This window comes from Salmo trutta, chromosome 26, assembly GCF_901001165.1.
Source record: "Salmo trutta chromosome 26, fSalTru1.1, whole genome shotgun sequence".
In the NCBI taxonomy this organism is placed as follows: Eukaryota; Metazoa; Chordata; class Actinopteri; order Salmoniformes; family Salmonidae; genus Salmo; species Salmo trutta.
Genome location: NC_042982.1, coordinates 48379127 through 48394539, shown reverse-complemented (window position 1 = coordinate 48394539; position 15413 = coordinate 48379127).

The following is a 15413-nucleotide window of genomic DNA, read 5'->3' as shown; positions in this document are numbered from 1 at the left end:
GGGCCAAGCTTCCTGCAATCCAGGACCTAAACTCAGCAAAAAAACAAACGTCCTCTCACTGTCAACTGCGTTTATTGTCAGCAAACTTAACGTGTGTAAATATTTGTATGAACATAACAAGATTCAACAACTGAGACATAAACTGAACAAGTTAAACAGACATGTGACTAACAGAAATGGAATAATGTGTCCCTGAACAAAGGGGCGGGTCAAAATCAAAAGTAACAGTCAGTATCTGGTGTGACCACCAGCTGCATTAGGTACTGCAGTGCATCTCCTCCTCATGGACAGCACCAAATTTGCCTGTTCTTGCTGTGAGATGTTACCCCACTCTTCCACCAAGGCACCTGCAAGTTCCCGGACATTTCTGGGGGGAATGGCCCTAGCCCTCACCCTCTGATCCAACAGGTCCCAGACGTGCTCAATGGGATTGAGATCCGGGCTCTTCACTGGCCATGGCAGAACACTGCCATTCAAGTCTTGCAGGAAATCACACACAGAACGAGCAGTATGGCTGGTGACATTGTCATGCTGGAGGGTCAAGTCAGGATGAGCCTGCAGGAAGGGTACCACATGGGGGAGGAGGATGTCTTCCCTGTAACGCACAGCGTTGAGATTGCCTGCAATCACAAAAAGCTCAGTCCAATGATGCTGTTACACACCGCCCCAGACCATGACAGACCTTTCACCTCCAAATCGATCCTGCTCCAGAGTACAGGCCTCAGTGTAACGCTCATTCCTTCGACGATAAACGTGAATTCGACCATCACCCCTGGTGAGACAAAACCGCCACTCGTCAGAGAAGAGTACTTTTTCCTGGTCCAGCCACGGTGGGTTTGTGCCCATAGGCGATGTTGCTGCCGTTGATGTCTGGTGAGGACCTGCCTTACAACAAGTCTACAAGCCCTCAGTCCAGCCTCTCTCAGCCTATTGCGGACAGTCTGAGCACTGATGGAGGGATTGTGCGTTCCTGCTGTAACTCGGGCAGTTGTTGTTGCCATCCTGTACCTGTCCAGCATGTGTGATATTCGGATGTACCGATCCTGTGCAGGTGTTGTTACATGTGGTCTGCCACTGCGAGGACGATCAGCTGTGCATCCTGTCTCCCTGTAGCGCTGTCTTAGGCGTCTCACAGTACGGACATAGCAATTTATTGCCCTGGCCACATCTGCAGTCCTCATGCCTCCTTGCAGCAAACCTAAGGTACGTTCACGCAGATGAGCAGGGACCCTGGGCAACTTTCTGTTGGTGTTTTTCAGGGTCAGTAGAAAGGCCTTTTTAGCGTCCTAAGTTTTCATAAATGTGACCTTGATTGCTTACCGTCTGTAAGCTGTTAGTGTCTTAACGACCGTTCCACAGGTGCATGTTCATTAATTGTTTATGGTTCATTGAACAAGTATGGGAAACAGTGTTTAAACCCTTTACAATGAAGATCTGTGAAGTTATTTGGATTTTTACAAATGATCTTTGAAAGACGGTCCTGAAAAAGAGACGTTTCTTTTTTTGCTGAGTTTATATAGGCGGTGTCGGAGGAAAGCCCATAAAATTGTCAGAGACTCCAGTCACCCAAGTCATAGACTGTTTTCTCTGCTACCGCATGGCAAGCAGTTCCGGAGCGCCAAGTCTAGGACCAAAAGACTCCTTAACAGCTTCTGCCCCCAAACCATAAGACTGCTGAACAATTAATCAAATGGCCACCGGACTATTACATTGACCCCCCCCCCCCCATTTGTTTTGTACACTGCTGCTACTCGCTGTTTATTATCTATGCATAGTCACTTCACCCCGACCTACATGTACAAATTACCTCAACTAACCTGTATCCCCGCACACTGACTCGGTACCGGTACCCCCTGTATATAACCTCGTAATTGTTATGTTATTGTATTACTTTATGAATTTATATATTTTTTTTACTTTAGTTTATTTGGTAAATATTTTCTTAACTCTTCTTGAACTGCACTGTTGATTAAGGGCTTGTAAGTAAACATTTCATGTTAAGGTCTACACTTGTATTCAGCGCATGTGACAAATAAAGTTTGATTTCATTTTATTCGTTATCAAAGAGGACGTTGTTGCTCATTTACATTTCAAATGATCACCATCTGGTGAGTGGAACTGTGTTATTTAATGCAGTGCTCTTGTTGTTAGCCATCTCTTTGTGTGTTTTAATGCAGCGCTCTTGCTGTTGTTAGCCATCTCTTTGTGTGTTTTAATGCAGCTCTCTTGCTGTTGTTAGCCATCTCTTTGTGTGTTTTAATGCAGCTCTCTTGCTGTTGTTAGCCATCTCTTTGTGTGTTTTAATGCAGCGCTCTTGCTGTTGTTAGCCATCTCTTTGTGTGTTTTAATGCAGCGATCTTGCTGTTGTTAGCCATCTCTTTGTGTGTTTTAATGCAGCGCTCTTGCTGTTGTTAGCCATCTCTTTGTGTGTTTTAATGCAGCGCTCTTGCTGTTGTTCCATCTCTTTGTGTGTTTTAATGCAGCTCTCTTGCTGTTAGCCATCTCTTTGTGTGTTTTAATGCAGCAATCTTGCTGTTGTTAGCCATCTCTTTGTGTGTTTTAATGCAGCGATCTTGCTGTTGATAGACATCTCTTTGTGTGTTTTAATGCAGCGATCTTGCTGTTGTTAGCCATCTCTTTGTGTGTTTTAATGCAGCGATCTTGCTGTTGTTAGACATCTCTTTGTGTTATTTAATGCAGCACTCTTGCTGTTGTTAGCCATCTCTTTGTGTGTTTTAATGCAGCGATCTTGCTGTTGTTAGCCATCTCTTTGTGTGTTTTAATGCAGCTCTCTTGCTGTTGTTAGCCATCTCTTTGTGTTATTTAATGCAGCGATCTTGCTGTTATTAGCCATCTCTTTGTGTGTTTTAATGCAGCGATCTTGCTGTTATTAGCCATCGCTTTGAAAATAACTTGTGTTTTTTGCATTTAAAGTGGAAATGACAGCATTTTAGCAACATGAAATCTTATAAATATCAGTTCATATACACCACCAGGAAGAATATGACACTTAAAGAAATCTGACATTTTCATAGATTCTTAGATTGTTTGGGGATTACATATACTAAGGCATTTCTGAAAATTCTATAGAAATATAATGGGAAAGCAGTCGTGCGTTTGGACAATTAAAAAAGTCACTGCAGTAAATTAACCGAATAAAAACATCTGTCTTGTCCAGGACCGGAGTCTACAGAACCGGTGCGCTATATTTTTTTTTATTTAACCTTTATTTAACCAGGAAGGGCTCATTGAGATTTAAAATCTCTTTTTCAAGAGCGTCCTGGCCAAGATAGGCAGCGCCAAGTCATTACAAAAAATTACAGACAAACAACATGAAAAACTACAAGTAATCTATAGCCAATCAAACATACAGTAGACCTTTATACAAACAAGCCATTTGCCACACGGGCCTGTCATCAGTCACTTTGAACTGGACTGAGTGTTAACAGGCAATAGGGCCTGTCATCATTCACTATGAACTGGACTGTGTGTTTACAGGTGACTTCAGATCATTAGAACATCATTAGAAAAGCCGCAAAATTCACCTGAATGGATTTCTGTAAATATGTCAACGCCACTGGAGTCCTCTTACATTTGGGTACTTTACAGTCCTATTGATCAAACAACCATGAAAAGGTAGGCTCTCGCTCCCTCAGTTAAACACATCAACAACAACAAGATCAACAGCTAATGCTAGCCAGAACAACAGCTAATGCTAGCCAGAGCAACAACTAATGCTAGCCAGAGCAACAACTAATGCTAGCCAGATCAACAGCTAATGCTAGACAGAGCAACAACTAATGCTAGCCAGAACAACAACTAATGCTAGCCAGATCAACAACTAATGCTAGCCAGATCAACAACTAATGCTAGCCAGATCAACGACTAATGCTAGCCAGATCAACAACTAATGCTAGCCAGATCAACAACTAATGCTACATAAATAGGTACGCTAGCCTATTAGCCAGGTTATGACTGACGTGTGATCATTGCTAGTTTCATTGTACTGACATTCCCAGCTTTAGTTAGATTTGTCTGTTTTTGTCCAGAATATTGTGTCATTGAAACTGAAACAGTGGATCCTGAATGGAGGCAGCAAACAATGTACCAGATCAGCTGTGATTTACAACCTGCTATCAATATGTTCTGGACAACCAACAGTAAACAATGTACCAGCCCAGCTGGGATTTCTAACCTGATAGCAATATGTTCTGGACTACCAACAGTAAACAATGTACCAGCCCATCTGTGATTTACAACCTGATAGCAATATGTTCTAGACTACCAACAGTAAACAATGTACCAGCCCAGCTGTGATTTACAACCTGATAGCAATATGTTCTGGACAACCAACAGTAAACAATGTACCAGCCCATCTGGGATTTACAACCTGATAGCAATATGTTCTGGACTACCAACAGTAAACAATGTACCAGACCAGCTGGGATTTACAACCTGATAGCAATATGTTCTGGACTACCAACAGTAAACAATGTACCAGCCCAGCTGGGATTTACAACCTGATAGCAATATGTTCTGGACTACCAACAGTAAACAATGTACCAGCCCAGCTGGGATTTACAACCTGATAGCAGTATGTTCTGGACTACCAACAGTAAACAATGTACCAGCCCAGCTGTGATTTACAACCAGATAGCAATATGTTCTGGACTACCAACAGTAAACAATGTACCAGCCCAGCTGTGATTTACAACCTGATAGCAATATGTTCTGGACTACCAACAGTAAACAATGTTCCAGGACAGCTGTGATTTATAACCTGATAGCAATATGTTCTGGACTACCAACAGTAAACAATGTACCAGCCCAGCTGGGATTTATAACCTGATAGCAATATGTTTGGACTACCAACAGTAAACAATGTACCAGCCCAGCTGGGATTTACAACCTGATGTTTTGGACCACCATGAAACGTATTGGTGAATGATATTAATCATTCGATGACAAGCATCCCAGAGCCTATCTCTGGCCTTAGTGTACCTCATGGAACGTTGAGTCAAATAGAACCTATTTTTAAAACCTCTTATGAAGTTGGTTTAGTAGAATAAACTGGGAATTTGATATTTTTGACTGATATTATGATTGTCTGTTTGTTTCATATCTGCAAAGCAGTTAAAACGCTGTCAGTTCCACTTTAAACTTTAGATCACCGATTACTTTGTGTGCTAAACATAAAATGCTTTTTGCAATGGAAAGTAATAGCTGTACATTCAGATTGGAAATGCTTAAGGGTTGTGTTTTTGTGTTCTTATGATTGGAACCTACTGGTTATGTCTGAGTTTATGGACTGCTAATCCTTTAACATTATGCTGTGTGTGACTGCTGTCTCTCCATCAGCCCTGTCCAGTGGTGTAGTGGTCCTTTAACATCATGCTGTGTGTGACTGCTGTCTCTCCATCAGCCCTGTCCAGTGGTGTAGTGGTCCTTTAACATCATGCTGTGTGTGACTGCTGTCTCTCCATCAGCCCTGTCCAGTGGTGTAGTGGTCCTTTAACATCATGCTGTGTGTGACTGCTGTCTCTCCATCAGCCCTGTCCAGTGGTGTAGTGGTCCTTTAACATGTTGTGTGTGACTGCTGTCTCTCCATCAGCCCTATGCAGTGGTCCTTTAACATCATGCTGTGTCTGACTGCTGTCTCTCTATCAGCCCTATGCAGTGGTCCTTTAACATCATGCTGTGTCTGACTGCTGTCTCTCCATCAGCCCTGTCCAGTGGTGTAGTGGTGCTTGGAGAAGTGGGTCTACTCTAATGTAGCCATAAAGTTCCCAAACGGCCCACCCAGCAAAGGAAAGGCACCCTTTGTGAAAAATGTTTTCCTATGTTTTTTTTCAGATTTTCAATCTCAAAATGTAACTTATTTTAATAGAAGTCCACAACTATGCTCTGACCACATCAATCTGATGGCCCATCGATGTCTACGCCCCTGATGCGAACAGCACATGATGACAATTGCTCATCACACATAGCATAATAACCAACACTGATGAACCCTTCCCAGGGAGAACTGATGAACCCTTCCCAGGGAGAACTGATGTTGATTGATTAAACCAGTTATTTTATCTGTTTCCACGCCTCTGTTCAGTCAGCTCTACCCTTTACCACCTGGCTGTTCTGTTCAGTCAGCTCTACCCTTTATAAAACCACCTGGCTGTTCTGTTCAGTCAGCTCTACCCTTTACCACCTGGCTGTTCTGTTCAGTCAGCTCTACCCTTTACCACCTGGCTGTTCTGTTCAGTCAGCTCTACCCTTTATAAAACCACCTGGCTGTTCTGTTCAGTCAGCTCTACCCTTTATAAAACCACCTGGCTGTTCTGTTCAGTCAGCTCTACCCTTTATAAAACCACCTGGCTGTTCTGTTCAGTCAGCTCTACCCTTTATAAAACCACCTGGCTGTTCTGTTCAGTCAGCTCTACCCTTTATAAAACCACCTGGCTGTTCTGTTCAGTCAGCTCTACCCTTTATAAAACCACCTGGCTGTTCTGTTCAGTCAGCTCTACCCTTTATAAAACCACCTGGCTGTTCTGTTCAGTCAGCTCTACCCTTTATAAAACCACCTGGCTGTTCTGTTCAGTCAGCTCTACCATTTCCCGTGACAACAGGAATGGTGGGTAACACAAGGACAACAGAAAATAGCAGTGGAGCAATTACAACCCTGGGTACCCCATTACCTTGCCTATTGAAAGCTGCATGGCGATCCCCCAGAGACTGAGGACTTACTCCCAGCAAAGCCTTCTCATTAGGCTCTAACTCCTTAATTTCTCCAATACAGAGCCCTTCTCTTTGACAAACGTGGTTCCCTAAATCTCTGTGATGTCATATTGATGCCAGGGGTGTAACTGTGTGTCCAGGAAAACGTCCAGGAGGCTGGAAAATGGATGAATACCTATCTACACACAGACAGAGGATGCACTCTAGATGAATGCTCTGTGTGTAGATGGACACTATAGATGTATAGATGGATACTCTAGATGTATAGATGGATACTCTAGATGTATAGATGGATACTCTAGATGTATAGATGGATACTCTAGATGTATAGATGGATACTCCAGATGTGTAGATGGATACTCTAGGTGTGTAGATGGATACTCTAGATGTGTAGATGGATACTCTAGATGTATAGATGGATACTCTAGATGTGTAGATGGATACTCTAGGTGTGTAGATGGATACTCTAGATGTGTAGATGGATACTCTAGATGTGTAGATGGATACTCTAGGTGTGTAGATGGATACTCTAGGTGTGTAGATGGATACTCTAGATGTGTAGATGGACACTCTAGATGTGTAGATGGATACTCTAGATGTGTAGATGGATATTCTAGATGTGTAGATAGATACTCGGTGTATAGATGGATACTCTAGATGTGTAAATGGTTACTATAGATGTGTAGATGGATCCTCTGTGTGTAGATGGATACTCTATATGTGTAGATGGATACTCTGTGTGTAGATGGATACTCTGTGTGTAGATGGATACTCTAGATGTGTAGATGGATCCTCTGTGTGTAGATGGATACTCTATATGTGTAGATGGATACTCTAGATGTGTAGATGGATACTCTGTGTATAGATGGATACTCTATATGTGTAGATTGATACTCTATATGTGTAGATGGATACTCTGTGTATAGATGGATACTCTAGATGTGTAAATGGATACTCTAGATGTATAGATGGATACTCTAGATGTATAGATGGATACTCTAGATGTGTAGATGGATACTCTATATGTGTAGATGGATACTCTAGATGTATTGATGGATACTCTAGATGTATTGATGGATACTCTAGATGTGTAGATGGATACTCTGTGTGTAGATGGATATTCTAGATGTATAGATGGATACTCTAGATGTATAGATGGATACTCTAGATGTGTAGATGGATACTCTGTGTATAGATGGATACTCTAGATGTGTAGATGGATACTCTAGATGTGTAGATGGATACTCTGTGTATAGATGGATACTCTAGATGTGTAGATGGATACTATGTGTATATATGGATACTCTAGATGTATAGATGGATACTCTAGATGTATAGATGGATACTGTAGATGTGTAGATGGATACTCTAGATGTGTAGATGGATACTCTAGATGTGTAGATGGATATCTGTGTGTAGATGGATACTCTAGATGTGTAGATGGATACTCTAGGTGTATAGATGGATACTCTAGATGTGTAGATGGATACTCTAGATGTGTAGATGGATACTCTAGGTGTGTAGATGGATACTCTAGATGTGTAGTTGGATCCTCTGTGTGTAGATGGATACTCTAGATGTGTAGATGGATATTCTAGATGTGTAGATAGATACTCGGTGTATAGATGGATACTCTAGATGTGTAAATGGTTACTATAGATGTGTAGATGGATCCTCTGTGTGTAGATGGATACTCTAGATGTGTAGATGGATCCTCTGTGTGTAGATGGATACTTTATATGTGTAGATGGATACTCTATATGTGTAGATTGATACTCTATATGTGTAGATGGATACTCTGTGTATAGATGGATACTCTAGATGTGTAAATGGATACTCTAGATGTATAGATGGATACTCTAGATGTATAGATGGATTCTCTAGATGTGTAGATGGATACTCTATATGTGTAGATGGATACTCTAGATGTATTGATGGATACTCTAGATGTATAGATGGATACTCTAGATGTGTAGATGGATACTATGTGTGTAGATGGATATTCTAGATGTATAGATGGATACTCTAGATGTATAGATGGATACTCTAGATGTATAGATGGATACTCTAGATGTATAGATGGATACTCTAGATGTGTAGATGGATACTCTGTGTGTAGATGGATATTCTAGATGTATAGATGGATACTCTAGATGTATAGATGGATACTCTAGATGTATAGATGGATACTCTAGATGTGTAGATGGATACTCTAGATGTGTAGATGGATACTCTAGATGTGTAGATGGATACTCTAGATGTGTAGATGGATATCTGTGTGTAGATGGATATTCTAGATGTATAGATGGATACTCTAGATGTATAGATGGATACTTTAGATGTGTAGATGGATACTCTGTGTGTAGATGGATATTCTAGATGTATAGATGGATACTCTAGATGTATAGATGGATACTCTAGATGTATAGATGGATACTCTAGATGTATAGATGGATACTCTAGATGTGTAGATGGATACTCTAGATGTGTAGATGGATACTCTAGATGTGTAGATGGATACTCTGTGTATAGATTGATACTCTAGATGTATAGATGGATACTCTAGATGTATAGATATATACTCTGTGTATAGATTGATACTCTAGATGTATTGATGGATACTCTAGATGTATAGATGGATACTCTAGATGTATAGATGAAACTCTAGATGTGTAGATGGATACTCTAGATGTGTAGATGGATACACTAGATGTATAGATGGATACTCTGTGTATAGATGGATACTCTAGATGTATAGATGGATACTCTAGATGTGTAGATGGATCCTCTGTGTGTAGATGGATACTCTATATGTGTAGATGGATACTCTGTGTGTAGATGGATACTCTGTGTGTAGATGGATACTCTAGATGTGTAGATGGATCCTCTGTGTGTAGATGGATACTCTAGATGTGTAGATGGATACTCTATATGTGTAGATGGATACTCTATATGTGTAGATGGATACTCTCTGTATAGATGGAAACTCTAGATGTGTAAATGGATATTCCAGATGTATAGATGGATACTCTAGATGTGTAGATGGATACTCTAGATGTATAGATGGATACTCTAGATGTGTAGATGGATACTCTATATGTGTAGATGGATACTCTAGATGTATTGCTGGATACTCTAGATGTGTAGATGGATACTCTAGATGTGTAGATGGATACTCTGTGTGTAGATGGATATTCTAGATGTATAGATGGATACTCTAGATGTATAGATGGATACTCTAGATGTATAGATGGATACTCTAGATGTGTAGATGGATACTCTGTGTATAGATGGATACTCTAGATGTGTAGATGGATACTCTGTGTATAGATGGATACTCTAGATGTATAGATGGATACTCTAGATGTATAGATGGATACTATAGATGTGTAGATGGACACTCTAGATGTGTAGATGTATACTCTGTGTGTAGATGGATATTCTAGATGTGTAGATGGATACTCTGTGTGTAGATGGATATTCTAGATGTGTAGATGGATACTCTAGATGTGTAGATGGATATTCTAGATGTGTAGATGGATACTCTAGATGTGTAGATGGATACTCTGTGTATAGATGGATACTCTAGATGTGTAGATGGATACTATGTGTATATATGGATACTCTAGATGTATAGATGGATACTCTAGATGTATAGATGGATACTGTAGATGTGTAGATGGATACTCTAGATGTGTAGATGGATACTCTAGATGTGTAGATGGATATCTGTGTGTAGATGGATACTCTAGATGTGTAGATGGATACTCTAGGTGTATAGATGGATACTCTAGATGTGTAGATGGATACTCTAGATGTGTAGATGGATACTCTAGGTGTGTAGATGGATACTCTAGATGTGTAGTTGGATCCTCTGTGTGTAGATGGATACTCTAGATGTGTAGATGGATACTCTAGATGTGTAGATGGATATTCTAGATGTGTAGATAGATACTCGGTGTATAGATGGATACTCTAGATGTGTAAATGGTTACTATAGATGTGTAGATGGATCCTCTGTGTGTAGATGGATACTCTAGATGTGTAGATGGATCCTCTGTGTGTAGATGGATACTTTATATGTGTAGATGGATACTCTATATGTGTAGATTGATACTCTATATGTGTAGATGGATACTCTGTGTATAGATGGATACTCTAGATGTGTAAATGGATACTCTAGATGTATAGATGGATACTCTAGATGTATAGATGGATTCTCTAGATGTGTAGATGGATACTCTATATGTGTAGATGGATACTCTAGATGTATTGATGGATACTCTAGATGTATAGATGGATACTCTAGATGTGTAGATGGATACTATGTGTGTAGATGGATATTCTAGATGTATAGATGGATACTCTAGATGTATAGATGGATACTCTAGATGTATAGATGGATACTCTAGATGTATAGATGGATACTCTAGATGTGTAGATGGATACTCTGTGTGTAGATGGATATTCTAGATGTATAGATGGATACTCTAGATGTATAGATGGATACTCTAGATGTATAGATGGATACTCTAGATGTGTAGATGGATACTCTAGATGTGTAGATGGATACTCTAGATGTGTAGATGGATACTCTAGATGTGTAGATGGATATCTGTGTGTAGATGGATATTCTAGATGTATAGATGGATACTCTAGATGTATAGATGGATACTTTAGATGTGTAGATGGATACTCTGTGTGTAGATGGATATTCTAGATGTATAGATGGATACTCTAGATGTATAGATGGATACTCTAGATGTATAGATGGATACTCTAGATGTATAGATGGATACTCTAGATGTGTAGATGGATACTCTAGATGTGTAGATGGATACTCTAGATGTGTAGATGGATACTCTGTGTATAGATTGATACTCTAGATGTATAGATGGATACTCTAGATGTATAGATATATACTCTGTGTATAGATTGATACTCTAGATGTATAGATGGATACTCTAGATGTATAGATGGATACTCTAGATGTATAGATGAAACTCTAGATGTGTAGATGGATACTCTAGATGTGTAGATGGATACACTAGATGTATAGATGGATACTCTGTGTATAGATGGATACTCTAGATGTATAGATGGATACTCTAGATGTGTAGATGGATCCTCTGTGTGTAGATGGATACTCTATACGTGTAGATGGATACTCTGTGTGTAGATGGATACTCTGTGTGTAGATGGATACTCTAGATGTGTAGATCGATCCTCTGTGTGTAGATGGATACTCTAGATGTGTAGATGGATACTCTATATGTGTAGATTAATACTCTATATGTGTAGATGGATACTCTCTGTATAGATGGAAACTCTAGATGTGTAAATGGATATTCCAGATGTATAGATGGATACTCTAGATGTATAGATGGATACTCTAGATGTATAGATGGATACTCTAGATGTGTAGATGGATACTCTATATGTGTAGATGGATACTCTAGATGTATTGCTGGATACTCTAGATGTGTAGATGGATACTCTAGATGTGTAGATGGATACTCTGTGTGTAGATGGATATTCTAGATGTATAGATGGATACTCTAGATGTATAGATGGATACTCTAGATGTATAGATGGATACTCTAGATGTGTAGATGGATACTCTGTGTATAGATGGATACTCTAGATGTGTAGATGGATACTCTGTGTATAGATGGATACTCTAGATGTATAGATGGATACTCTAGATGTATAGATGGATACTATAGATGTGTAGATGGACACTCTAGATGTGTAGATGTATACTCTGTGTGTAGATGGATATTCTAGATGTGTAGATGGATACTCTGTGTGTAGATGGATATTCTAGATGTGTAGATGGATACTCTAGATGTGTAGATGGATATTCTAGATGTGTAGATGGATACTCTAGATGTATAGATGGATACTCTAGATGTAACCTCTGTGTATAGATGGATACTCTAGATGTGTAGATGGATACTCTAGATGTGTAGATGGATAGACTAGATGTATAGATGGATACTCTGTGTATAGATGGATACTCTAGATGTATAGATGGATACTCTAGATGTATAGATGGATACTCTAGATGTATAGATGGAATCTCTAGATGTGTAGATGGATACTCTAGATGTATAGATGGATACTCTAGATGTGTAGATGGATACTCTAGATGTGTAGATGGATATTCTAGATGTATAGATGGATATTCTAGATGTATAGATGGATACTGTAGATGTGTAGATGGATACTCTAGATGTAACCTCTGTGTATAGATGGATACTCTAGATGTGTAGATGTATACTCTAGATGTGTAGATGGATAGACTAGATGTATAGATGGATACTCTGTGTATAGATGGATACTCTAGATGAATACATGGATACTCTAGATGTATAGATGGATACTCTAGATGTATAGATGGAATCTCTAGATGTGTAGATGGATACTCTAGATGTATAGATGGATACTCTAGATGTGTAGATGGATACTCTAGATGTGTAGATGGATACTCTAGATGTATAGATGGATATTCTAGATGTATAGATGGATACTGTAGATGTGTAGATGGATACTCTAGATGTGTAGATGGAGACTCTAGATGTGTAGATGTATACTCTGTGTGTAGATGAATACTCTGTGTGTAGATGGATATTCTAGATGTATAGATTGATACTCTAGATGTGTAGTTGGATACTCTAGATGTGTAGATGGATACACTAAATGTGTAGATGGATACTCTAGATGTGTAGATGGATACTCTGTGTGTAGATGGATACTCTGTGTGTAATGGATACTCTAGATGTATAGATGGATATTCTAGATGTATAGATGGATACTCTAGATGTGTAGTTGGATACTCTAGATGTGTAGATGGATACACTAGATGTGTAGATGGATACTCTAGATGTGTAGATGGATACTCTGTGTGTAGATGGATACTCTGTGTGTAGATGGATATTCTAGATGTATAGATTGATACTCTAGATGTACAGATGGATACTCTAGATGTGTCGATGGATACCCTGTGTGTAGATGGATATTCTAGATGTATAGATGGATACTCTAGATGTATAGATGGATACTCTAGATGTATAGATGGATACTCTAGATGTATAGATGGATACTCTAGATGTGTAGATGGATACTCTGTGTGTAGATGGATATTCTAGATGTATAGATGGATACTCTAGATGTATAGATGGATACTCTAGATGTATAGATGGATACTCTAGATGTGTAGATGGATACTCTAGATGTGTAGATGGATACTCTAGATGTGTAGATGGATATCTGTGTGTAGATGGATATTCTAGATGTATAGATGGATACTCTAGATGTTTAGATCGATACTTTAGATGTGTAGATGGATACTCTGTGTGTAGATGGATATTCTAGATGTATAGATGGATACTCTAGATGTATAGATGGATACTCTAGATGTATAGATGGATACTCTAGATGTGTAGATGGATACTCTAGATGCGTAGATGGATACTCTAGATGTGTAGATCGATACTCTGTGAATAGATTGATACTCTAGATGTATTGATGGATACTCTAGATGTGTAGATGGATACACTAGATGTATAGATGGATACTCTGTGTATAGATGGATACTCTAGATGTATAGATGGATACTCTAGATGTGTAAATGGATACTCTAGATGTGTAGATGGATCCTCTGTGTGTAGATGGATACTCTATATGTGTAGATGGATACTCTGTGTGTAGATGGATACTCTGTGTGTAGATGGATACTCTAGATGTGTAGATGGATCCTCTGTGTGTAGATGGATACTCTAGATGTGTAGATGGATACTCTATATGTGTAGATTGATACTCTATATGTGTAGATGGATACTCTCTGTATAGATGGATACTATAGATGTGTAAATGGATACTCTAGATGTATAGATGGATACTCTAGATGTATAGATGGATACTCTAGATGTGTAGATGGATACTCTATATGTGTAGATGGATACTCTAGATGTACTGCTGGATACTCTAGATGTGTAGATGGATTCTCTAGATGTGTAGATGGATACTCTGTGTGTAGATGGATATTCTAGATGTATAGATGGATACTCTAGATGTATAGATGGATACTCTAGATGTATAGATGGATACTCTAGATGTGTAGATGGATACTCTGTGTATAGATGGATACTCTAGATGTATAGATGGATACTCTGTGTATAGATGGATACTCTAGATGTATAGATGGATACTCTAGATGTATAGATGGATACTATAGATGTGTAGATGGACACTCTAGATGTGTAGATGGATACTCTGTGTGTAGATGGATATTCTAGATGTGAAGATGGATACTCTGTGTGTAGATGGATATTCTAGATGTGTAGATGGATACTCTAGATGTGTAGATGGATATTCTAGATGTGTAGATGGATAATCTAGATGTGTAGATGGATACTCTAGATGTAACCTCTGTGTATAGATGGATACTCTAGATATGTAGATGGATACTCTAGATGTGTAGATGGATAGACTAGATGGATAGATGGATACTCTGTGTATAGATGGATACTCTAGATGTATAGATGGATACTCTAGAAGTATAGATGGATACTCTAGATGTATAGATGGAATCTCTAGATGTGTAGATGGATACTCTAGATGTATAGATGGATACTCTAGATGTATATATGGATACTCTAGATGTATAGATGGATACTGTA